The sequence below is a fragment of the Balearica regulorum genome, chromosome 1, assembly GCF_011004875.1.
Source record: "Balearica regulorum gibbericeps isolate bBalReg1 chromosome 1, bBalReg1.pri, whole genome shotgun sequence".
Classification (NCBI taxonomy): domain Eukaryota; kingdom Metazoa; phylum Chordata; class Aves; order Gruiformes; family Gruidae; genus Balearica; species Balearica regulorum.
In genome coordinates, this window is record NC_046184.1 from 54,743,520 (window position 1) to 54,754,739 (window position 11,220).

The 11,220-nt window shown below is 51.2% G+C and overlaps 1 protein-coding gene across 1 annotated transcript in view; it reads right to left on the minus strand.

Moving 5' to 3' along the window:
- GRIN2B (glutamate ionotropic receptor NMDA type subunit 2B) overlaps nucleotides 1–10,765 on the minus strand; it is a 207,766-nt gene extending 197,001 nt beyond the window's left edge. The window contains exons 1-2 of the mRNA XM_075750709.1: nucleotides 10,646–10,765; nucleotides 9,389–9,835 (exon numbers count right to left, since the gene is read on the minus strand). The gene's annotated coding sequence lies outside the window, so the exon portion shown is untranslated. The remainder of the gene's footprint in view (nucleotides 1–9,388; nucleotides 9,836–10,645) is intronic.
- Nucleotides 10,766–11,220: the final 455 nt, after the last annotated feature.

Here is an 11,220-nt window from a genome sequence, read left to right on the forward strand (position 1 = left end):
TCCGAGAGCCTTTTAGCCCCTTTACTCCCTATTGAAATAGTGCAAACTAAAAGTGGATAAAGCATGATCCTTACAGCTCTCTCTGAATCCCTGGTTTGAAAGTTTGCAAACTTTCAAACCAGTGATTCAAAGAGAGCTTTCTGTAAGAATCACTATATCTTTCAAGGCAGCCAGCCCACAGCTATCCTATTTTTCTAAGCTACTTAGTTTTTATCTCCTCCTGTTTAGAGTACAGGCCCCCCATCATGTAATGAAACGATTTCAATGTCTTTTCTGAGATTCCGTTTATGCTTTTGTGGCATTTACCACTTTGTTACTTCCAGATGGAGTCTTAAAAGCTTCCTCCCAGAATAGTCAAATACGTGATAGCTCAGACCACATCCAAGCTGCTTTTATACTTTGACTTTCAACATTTCAGGACACTGTCTTTGCAATTTGAATTATATATAATATTCACCTTTTCAGTAATAAATTAGAGGGTAATTTCAAGTTGCACCAAAAACGTGGAATGCTGAAGAGGAGAGACTGTGAGAACAGATTATGTCATTCTGTCGCTTTCATTAGACTCTCCCTTGGGGATTATCAGCCTCTGATGTTTCAGCTTGCCTCTGCTGAAACACGTCTGACACGAGGGAATCTCCCCCGAGATGCTTAGGCCACTGACTACATCAGCCAGCAATAACAGAGAATTACAGAGGAGGAAAGAGAGAGGTGCAGGGATACGCAGATCCCTCCCGCGCGCTTTCCACGCAAGCGTATGCCTACGTGCAAGTAGCCGCAAGCTAGTGCATTTTTGTGCATTTCCTCTGCCACAATGCACTTCAAATGCATTTCTCAGCAGAGTCCTGTGACAGAAATTCCCCAGCAATCCAGTCATGTGCAATTAGTTAACATCGCGCTTTACCTGGCACAAAGAGATTCACAGCAGCGACCCTTTCTCTGTCCTCCTCCCAGAGCGGCTGGCAGCATCCCTGCACCTTTCCATGCAGCAACCATTCTTCCCACTACACAGGCTTCAAAACCACCTGCCCCCAGATGCTGTGAAGATTTAGGATTTGCCCTTGGAATCAGGGCCAGCTTTATGCTCCTAGCAGATCTTCTGCAATTCATTTCCAGGCAGAAATATTTTTGAATGAATATTTAGAGCTTTCGCCTTTCATGTTCCAAACATCCACTGTGTATCTCCAGGACCTCGTTCCCAGCTGGGGATGCTGGAATAGCAGAAGTCCCATATAACAGAGGGAATACACGGTCCCTTGTTACAGCAGACCACAACCTCTCACCTACCCATATCCCCCTGTGACCTGTTCATGGCCACAGCTGGAGGCAACATACCGCCACCGCTATCTTCAGCTATCATTAGGCTATTATGCCTATCACCTGAAAACAATTTTCTGTTCATTAGGCAGTCAGCCCTGATGTAGGACATGGCATTTGTGCTAGTAAATTATCAGCGGGTTCATGACACCAAATCTTATCTGTCTCAGCTGGCTCCTAGTAAACATCTCACCTTCTAGTCTGTTTTGAAATAGTGAACTTAAAAATTTTTACATGTGTTTCCTTTTGCAAAATCCTCAAAATTCTTCAGAGGTCATGCATGCGAGAAACTGCATCCACATGAAAGAGTTGTGCATATTAGCTCCTCAGCAGTGCATGGCAACCCTAAGAGATCAGGAGAAGAGGTGAAATAAAAAATGTTAAATCCAAGTATAATAAAAAAGAGAGCTTATCGTGTCGTTTCCTCCATTTGAGTTTGAGTTTGTCCTGGACACCTGTATAGAAAACTCCTGATTCTTACAAAAAACACCAGAGGTCAGGATTACACGCTTGTTGCTCTGCTAAAAAAAGGTACAATCCACCAGCAAGGTTGTACCATAGTTCCTGCTTCTGCTGATGCACAGGAGGATATAAACTGGCATAGGCTTTAGGCCACACAGCACATTCCCAGTGCTGGCCAAACTCACAGTCTCAAAATGGCACTTTCAGCCCTCTCAGCTACCAGCAGAGGAATCTCTACCGACCCTAAGTAGGAACACCCCTCTCTGAAGGCATTAACAGAGTCTCCCATCCAAACCCCAACCATGCACAGGAAGCTCCTCCAACTCAGAGCACAGAGGTGCGTCTGTGAAGGCTGTTTAGTGATGATTCTCAGAAACCACGATGCTCGTGGTTCCCCAAATCCCATTTTATCCTCTGGAAGCAGCAAAGGTGAATAAACAGAAGGCACCTTTAAACTGTAGCTCATCTTGCAAGACAAAAGGATGACATCATGAAATAGCAAGGCGTGTATTTTCACATTGTTCAGTATGTGAGGATATACGTCACCTCCCCTTGCAGTATCAGGTTTTGGCACACTAGCTATTCAGATGCTGTGGTAGTGTAAAGCCTTGAAAGCAATGGCTACAGGCGGGTGAAGCTTCTTAATGAAAGGGACATGGTCTCAGTCTAGAACAGCTCAACTTAGCCCAGGACTCAAGAACTGGGCCTGCAAATGCTAAAGCATTGTTCACAAGGGACAGGTTTGTAAGTCTCTCCTGCACAGATTTCTGTACTGAAGCTCTAGCCGTCCCCCAGGACAGGACGTGCTGTCACAACCTACCAGAGGTTTTGAAAACCAGGCATCTTTGGGGAGCTCCCGATATGCTCAAGCTGTGCCACCAGTCACCACTGTCATGTTGACTCCTACAGGTACCGTACGAGATTTGGGGCACACGGCCAAACCCATTCAGGTGGGGAGGGTTTCCTCCAATGGGACAGTCAGTCAGTCCCTCCCTCCTGCACACAGAACAGATCCACCTCATTATCTTTCTTCCAAAGATGTTTGGTTAGGCATGCAAATATCATGATCTATGGTTCACTGGAGACAGACTTTATTAGATACAAAATCCTGATAGTTCAGCACCTACACCTAGCTTTAAATATCTTCAGTCACAGCCATTCTGCCACATCTATCAGCATCTTCTACTGTCACTAAACCATTATTGCAGTAAACATTTAATTTGATGTTTAATCTGTATTCTCTCTGCTTCATCTTAAACTCATTTATTTCCTGATCCATCCTCAGTGACTAATGAGAATAATTGGCCCCTGTCCTCTTTCTGTAACGGTCTTTTATGTATTTGCAGACAGTTAGGTATCCACCCACAGTTGTCTTTTCTCCAGACTGAGCTTGCCTGGCTCTCCCAACCTTTCTTTACAGGTCTTGTTTTCTCTGATCTGTGATCATTGTCTTTGTTCACTCCCCCACACTCTCCCCAGTCCTTCTCTCTCTTAGAAGTGCGGCCCCCAAACAGAATGCAGTTATCAAAGCAGGGCTTAACCACATTTCTAAATAGGTATTAGACATATCATTTCACCATTTTGAACAAACAATGATTGCATATGGAGCTCACACATGGGCCGGACAGCAGGTCCAGTAGAGGATGGTGGTAGCTAAAATGATGAATTTCTTGATAAGTGGTTCAAATCCAGTCTAGGAGTGTAGTAAGCAAGAATTGTTCCCATTTCACTAGATGATAGCTACACACAGTCAAAGTAGTGTAGGCTAACTGCTACCTTGAGAAGTAATTTACAAGTTTGTCGCATGGAGTTAACTGGACACGAGCTCCGACATGCTTAGCATGCCAGGGGTGAGCAAGAGTGACAGAATAATGTCCCATGAATTATTCAGGTCAGATAAACTGGTGGCCCCACACCTGTTTTGGTGGATGAGCAATCAGCAAAGACAAGCCACCAAACAGACCATGAAGGCCAAATTCCCAGTTTTCCCCTAAAAGTGTTTCTTCCCTATAAATGTTTCAGCACAGCCATGCACACCAATATTAACGACACTGTATGTGCTCTGGGAATACAGAAACATCTTCAGTATTCAGAGCTGGCAACCTAACATTTTACCTGAACCACTTTCAGTGACTCTATTCAGTTTTGAGCCTTCCTTGTGAACGGGGTTAGAGGTATGGGGAGTGAATGCTGCAGAGGTCTCAGCTTAGTATCCCTTTCACTTTGAGCCAGTAACTGCACTCTCATTTGTAATTTCTCTTTTTCCCCAGATGCTTAATCAATCCATCTGTATTGGTGGCTCTGAAACACCATCTTTGATTGCTTGTGTTAGAAAGGGAAGAGAAACACCCAGCATACTTTACAGTGTGCAAATACCCTCTGTATTAGGAAGTATCAGCTGACAGTGAGTTTCAGAACACATACCCTTTTCCTCTCCCCTTTTTTAGTGGCCCTGAGTACAGAAAAAGCAATAATTTTATTCCCCTCACACTAAGCATATTCAGTGTACGTGTAAAAATTAAAGAAAAGCTAGTCCCTCCTCCTGTCCAGAGCCAGCGTTCTCTCCTGCTTCTAAGAATACACTAAAAAAGCAGCCTTGCCTCAAGAGGTCCAAATTAGCCATGGTTTGAACTGACTTGATCGCAGCACAGTTTGCACACTGCCCAGTGCCATGCGTTTGTTTCTGAGTACATAGAGGGTTTTTTTTTTCTCTGCAGGTGACCTTAGGCTCATGGAGGTATGCTGCCTGGTTTGCACAGATCACCACCAGGCATTTGGTCGACTTTTACACACACCAGTTCACAGGCCAATGCACGATTCTAGCTGGGAGCTGGTGGTTTGCAGCTTAAGCAAGCCATGAGCTCTTGAACTATAAAGGGTGGGTTCATTAGGAAATTTTTTTTCCCAACATGAAAGGTAGCTTGGACATTTAACCCATCTGAGTCCGTCTCCTGGTTCTCAGGCAGTTAGCACCATGCCATTAATTTTGCCAGAGCAAGTGCCAGTCCATACCCGCCCAGAACCTCCTCTCCTGTCTTCAGATGAACAGACAAGCAAGATGGATAAGTAAGTCAGAGGGATGGTGGAGCCACCTTCATGGCTGGAGAAATGGTCTTTTTACTTCCCATTATGACGCACTTAGCTGAAGGAGAAACACAAGGCTCAGAAGAAGGGACGAGGCAGTGGTAGCAGGAGGGCCATGCTTAGCTTTAATTATCTTGCTTTCCTCTGGTTCCCCTTCCACATATTTCAGTGCTGCGATCTTCAGATTGCAATTTCATCTTATGCAGCGAGCCACCCAGGGTAGTAGCTAGTCCATCGGACTGTGGCGAAGCAACGAAATGAGTAAGTTGATTCACCGTGGTTTAAAGAATTCGTGTGGACAGATGGGTGGAGGACAGATCAGGGTAATAGCAGATAACTTATCAGCCATGTTTCTCCCAACCACTCCCTGCTTTTCTATCAAGTATAAATATATCTTGAAGAAGGCTAATCACAGAATCGCAAAAGATTCAGGCAGTCCTAGAGCCTTGATGTCAGGCAGAGCGGATGCTACCAGCTTCCCATTGTAGATTAGGCAATCACAATACATGGAGCCATCTCTCAAAAATACCATCTAGTCCATCTCTCCTATTAACTAATCCATTCCTTTGTGATAAATTGCAGCTTATATAAAGAAAAAAAAAACATTGAAAAGACTTCTGCATATTCTCCAACTGCAAGATAACTCCCTTTCCCCAATGCCCACCAAGCCATACTGATAAGTAGAGTACAGGCAGAGTAGATCCGTGGCCTCCCTAAAGGCTGAGAAGATTAAATCTCAAGGGACCAGCCTTCAGTCTGGACTATCTCACAGGCTGATTTTGCGCATCCTAAGGAGCAAAAGGCAGGAGCGGGGAATGGAGCCCATTGCAGCGACAAGCAGCGCTGTCTGTACAGCGCTCCCATCCTCTGCCAGCTTGAGGAATGAGAAAACAGCACTGGGAATCAAATCCAGACCTCCCACATGGTACTGCAGAGACACCGATTCCTGGTGCCAGCCTAGGCAACGCGAGTCCGGCGTGGGAATCCAAGCACAGCTCCATGCGCTAGCGCAGAACGGCTCTGGCACTGGAGACGAGGTCCACCTGCCCTCTTCCAAACCAAGCACAAGAAACAGCCCCAGCTGAGCTCCAACAGCAGATGAAAAACAGAAATTAATGCCGCCACCTTTTCCCCCTGTAGGCGATAGCTTGGGGATGGGGTGCTGGTTCATAGGTTGACAGGGGTTTTGTACAGGGGCAGTTGGTAGTCCAAACTTAGCATAAAACAAGTCAAAGGCTAAATTATTAGATGAGGATGGAGGATTGGGATTTTTGCCCCTGCTCTGTATTTTCCATCTCTCCACAATCTCTTCGTGCTCTTGCATACACAGGTACAACATAAAACTCAGCCATCAACGCAGGTATCCTGAGAGCCCTGCCCTGGGTTCTGCTGGGGCTGCTCCTGACACCTTCCTTTGCCCAGCTGTGGTCTCACTGACAAAAGGATCACAAGAGGCACCAGGACTGGTGCAGGCTGAACCAGGCTGGTGCAGCAGGTGAGTGTCACCAGATCAGAGCCCAGGGTTCCCAGGAAGAGTAGAGGCTTTAACCATGCTTCTTTCCTTTTCCCTGCTGAGATCTGCCCCTGCGTACCAAAGGCAGAGCCAAGAGGAAGCTGAAGCGGGTCTCACCACCCCCAGGCTGTTTTCGCACTCTGCCCTCAACCTGCTCCATCCTGTCCCAACTGCCTGAGACCCCCACCCAGGACTAGGAGACAAGCTGGTGTGATCGGGGACCAGCAAAAACCAGGATATGCGGAGGCGACATGAGCTGCTGCTTTGGGGTTGGCGTGGGTGAGCGCTTGAAAATCGCCCATACCCACACCTCACATCTTACAGAGCACCCTGCACCCACACACACATTGCCACTCTCTCCAGTGCTGCAGCTGGGGCACACCAGATCACCCCACACCCCAGGGTGCCATGCCCCTGCTCTGCTCCCCAAGGCCTTGGGCAGTGGGGCAGCACTGGGGCCCCATGAGCTGGGGATGTTGCATACTCAGCCCTCCCTACCTGCCCAAGGGTCAGCTCAGGGGGGACCAGCTGTCCCCCCCTACACTGCTTGCAAGGCCTGAGGTAGCTGTGATTGATAGTGGGGGGGCAATATTAGAGGGCATCTACTTTTGCCCATACTGGAGCTGGCAAAGAATGCGAGGAAAAGTCCCAGGTAAAGGTAGCAGCAAAAGAGATTGGGAGGTAAAGGCAGGATGAGGAGCTGGGCCCATGCTCCCTAACCCCAGAGCTGAGCATCAAAGCTGCAAGACCCCTCCCCAACTCCCATCCACCCTACTCTACCTCTGCCCAAACCTGGCCCAGGTCACAGCCGGGAAGGGCCATGGCAGGGACGTGGCACCTGCTTGGGCTCAGTGCCCGGCAGGCAAGGCTGGCGGCTGTGGCAGGCAGCGCTGGGCACCGCTCTCCAGGGGAGCACACAGCCCAGCCCGGCTGCCGGGGGCTGCACCCCGGCCAGACACCCGAAGCAACTTTCTCTCCTTCCCTCCGATCCGCCTGCAAAACCCGGGGCGGGGGACGGAGGAGCAGGGGCTGAGCCGGGCTCGCCCAGCATCTGCCCTCCTCTCCCCTTGCCGTGCATCCCGCCCGGGCCCTGCTGGCATCTCCCCCGCCCCGGGGCTTGTGCTTTTAGGGGCTCTCGCGGGTAAACGAGACCAGAGGGAAGGGGCTACAATCCCCCACCCCGGGCGGTGCTGGGTTCCCGGGTGGATCCGGTAGCAGCCGGGAGCCTGAGAAATTCCTCCCGAAAAACGGGAGAAAGGCTCCCCCACGCCCTCCTCCCCGCACAGGTAAACTTTCTACTCCCACTTGCGGAGGGAGCGGGAAGGAGGGAGCGCTCTGAAAGGGAGGATCCAGGCGCCAATAAACCCTGGGAAGCCTTAGATATTTATAGAAGCGTAGCCAGAATATGGCAGGAAAGGTGGCTGTCAACCCCTCGAAAGGGAACCGCTCCTGGTTTTTAACAATAGCCCGACGAACCCCCCCCTCAGAAATGTGGGAAAGAGCCACTGGAAGGACCAAGGCGAGGGAGGGGGTGGGAAAGGCGCGCCCCCGCCGCAGGGTGCTCCGGGTTCCTCAAGGGTTGGGGGCCCCCGCCGCCGCCCCGGCCCCCCGGCTCGCCCGACGGCAGGGCTGGGGGGCCGCCCCCCTCCCTCTTCCTCCTGCTGTGGGGTGAGCCCCTTGCTCTGTATTGCCTCCCCCCCGCCCACTGCCAGGCCTCCGGTCTGCCGTAGGGACGAGAGGCAGGGGAAGGCGGGTCGGGGGGAGCCCAGGCGGGGGGCTGACATTGAGAGTAGGGGTGGTGGGGGTCCGCCCCGGGCGGGGGAAGGGGTGCAGCAGCTCGCCTCTGCCCCCCTCCCCCCGCCTCTCTCTCGGCGTGGGGGCGCGCAGCCCCACGCGTGTCGGGCGAAGCGGCGCAGCGGGCACGGGCTGAGGCTTAAAATAACCCCGAGACGTTCAACACCTTGTGCCCGGCGCTCCCGGCGGGGCGCGGCGGCAGCGGGCTCCCGCACCCCCCGGCGCTCCGCTCCCTTTGTCTTGCCACCATCTTACGGAAAGACTCACATGTCACGTTACGGTCGGGATGCACCGGTGTCTCTCGCGTATCTACAGCCGAGCGGCACGATAGCCATTTTGCATCCCTCCCAAGTGGGCTGGGGAAGGGGCTGCCTGCGTGGGGACGCGGGGTGTAAGGCGCAGGAGGACGGGGGGGGGAGGCGGCGGTGAGGGGCCACGATGGCAGCTGACAGCACCAGGGGGACGGGGATAAATTAAAACCCGTGAAGTTGCCTGAATACAGCGCCTCGTAGGTTCAGGTTAAGACTCTTGACGTGCTTGGACTTAAAATAGCCCTTCACCTCCACGCAAGCAGGCGCACTCGCCCCGGCGCTGGGCGGGCTCCTGCCGCGGTGCCAGGGGCGGCCCCGGCCCCCCCTCGGGGCCCCGGCCCCGGCCCCCGCGTTAGGCCGCTCACGATCGAGAGGCCGGCGTGGGTTTTAAGTAATGCACCACCCTCCTCGGCAACAAGCAGGTTTCTACGTACTGTTATTCCTAATGAGCTCTATTTTCACATCAAAGCATGACAAGGAGCCCCTGGACCAGTGAAAAGAAAGAGGCAGTTTGCGGATGGGTGGATGGATGGATGGATGGATAGGTGGGTGGATGGGAATTATCTTTCTTTTCACCCCTTTCCAAAGCCATGTTCGTCCTCTCGTGTCTCCCCCGACCCCACCTGCCCACCCCAAAAAAAATTCACAAGGGACTTTCCCCCGATTCACGACGTGGTATGTAACTCAAAGCATCCCTCTCGCCTTCTCTTCATGTCCTATTTGATGAGCCAAGAGGGAATCAACATGTCTGGTGAATGTTTCCTCCTTATTTTATTTTTTTTTTCTGTATCTGCTTCTAAGAGCAGCATCCGTAAACCTTTTGTTCTACCGTGAGTGGTCTTCCCTGGGCAAACCTGTGTACCAAAATGAGCTGCCAGCAAAATCACAGAAACAGGAATTTCCCTACCTTGGTTTGTAGAAGCAGAACCTCTAGACGGACAGATCAAGGGAGAGAGCATGTTTGGAATGTCCAGTATCCTCTTCTTGCTTGCATATCCACATAAGAAGAATAAGGGTCGGGGGGCAAACGTGGGGGAATGAGTTAAAAAAAAAATCCTATTTGGCTGTTAAAAAAATAGAGGATTCTTTGTGGCAATCTTGCGTCTTGAAGCGGTGCAAATTCAAAAGCCGGAGAGAATCACTTCAGAGGATATTCAGCGCGAGTGGTGAGGATCGTCAAATGCAGGTTCCAGAGTAAGCATTCCTTTCGCCTTTTTAATGATTATTCTTATAATTATTCTTTTTTTTTTTTTTTTTTTTTCCTGGAGCCCTAGTGGAGGAGGTTGTGTGTAAAGCAACTGGAGGTCGGTGTCGTTCTTCTGTGAAGCATGATTATCCTCAAAGCGTCCCCTTCCTGAAGGGAAAAATAAGCATCAATTTTGTATTAGAGGGGTCTGAAGGGGATAAAAACCGCTCCCCAACAAAGACATTAATATATTGAGAAGAAAGGGAGGCAAAACGCATTTCCCAACAGTGCACACAAGCGGAATTAAAAAAAATTTAAAAAAAAAAAAAAAAAACAGCTGGCACGAGTCTATAAATAATTCAGATACGGACTGACTACACCATTCCCGGGATAGGCATGCATACGAGACGGGAAAGCGGGCGCGATGTGAATCGCGGAGAGAAAGCGAGCCCCCCCCCCCCCCCCCCCCCGCCCCCACCCCACGCACGCACAGCATTTCGCCCACCCCCGGGCCCAGCCCCCGGAGGGCTGGCGAGGGCCGTGCCCACCCCTCTGCAGTGCTGCCGGCACCGCTGCCCGCCGCGATCGGCTCAATGGGCAGCGTGGGGCGCGCTCCGCGCAGCCGGGGCGCACACACACGCACACGCACTGCCACGGGGGGGGCTGTTTCACCTGCGGCGTGGCCGGTTTGCACTACGCGGCTCCCCCATCGCCCCCGGGAACACAACCCTTGGCTCGCTGGGGTTTGGGTTGGGCTTTTTTTTTTTTTTTTTTTTTTTTTTTTTTTTCCCCTAGGTGGTGGGTTGATGGCTGGAGGTCTCCCCCCACCACCACCTCCAGCACACGCGGACAGGGTTTACAGCTATGCAGGCATTTATTTAATGAACTCGCAGGTATTTTTTTTGCTTTCCCCTCCCATCTCGCACGGAAAACAATTCACACTTACAGCTGTCATAAAATACAGACCCACATACATACCAGCAAATCCTGCTTCAAGCACTCTGGCTGCTCTGAGCAGCTACTGCCTCCCTCTCTCCCTGCAAGGCTGATCCACCTCAGACATGCTCAACTTCTTCGGTCTCTTCTCTGATACTGCCAGGGTAGGAGATATAGGGCGGGGAGGGGGAAGTGCTCAGAGCATCACCCTAAAAATACATTTTTTAAAAAAATATATCCCCTGCAATATAAAAGCTCCGAGAATGCTTCCCGAAGGTGGAGAAAGCACGGGAAGATGAACTAATAAAGCAGCTTGATGATTAATAATAATAAAATATACACGCGGAAAATGGTGGGGAGGGGGGAAAATCAAGGCTCGGCTGGGGAGGGGGAGGAGGCTGTGCGAGTGAGCAGTGGGGAAAAACGGGGGGAGAGGAGGAGGAGAGACCGTGCGGGGAACGGGAGATGAACCCCTCCCTGCCGCCGGAGGGGGCAGGTCTCAGGCTCCGACGCCCAGCGGGGGCGAAGGGGGAGCCGGTGCCCGGGCGCCGAGCAACGGGCAGCACCGGTGTCTGCTGCCGGGCCGGGGCCGGGGCCGGGGCCGAGCAGCAGCCGCA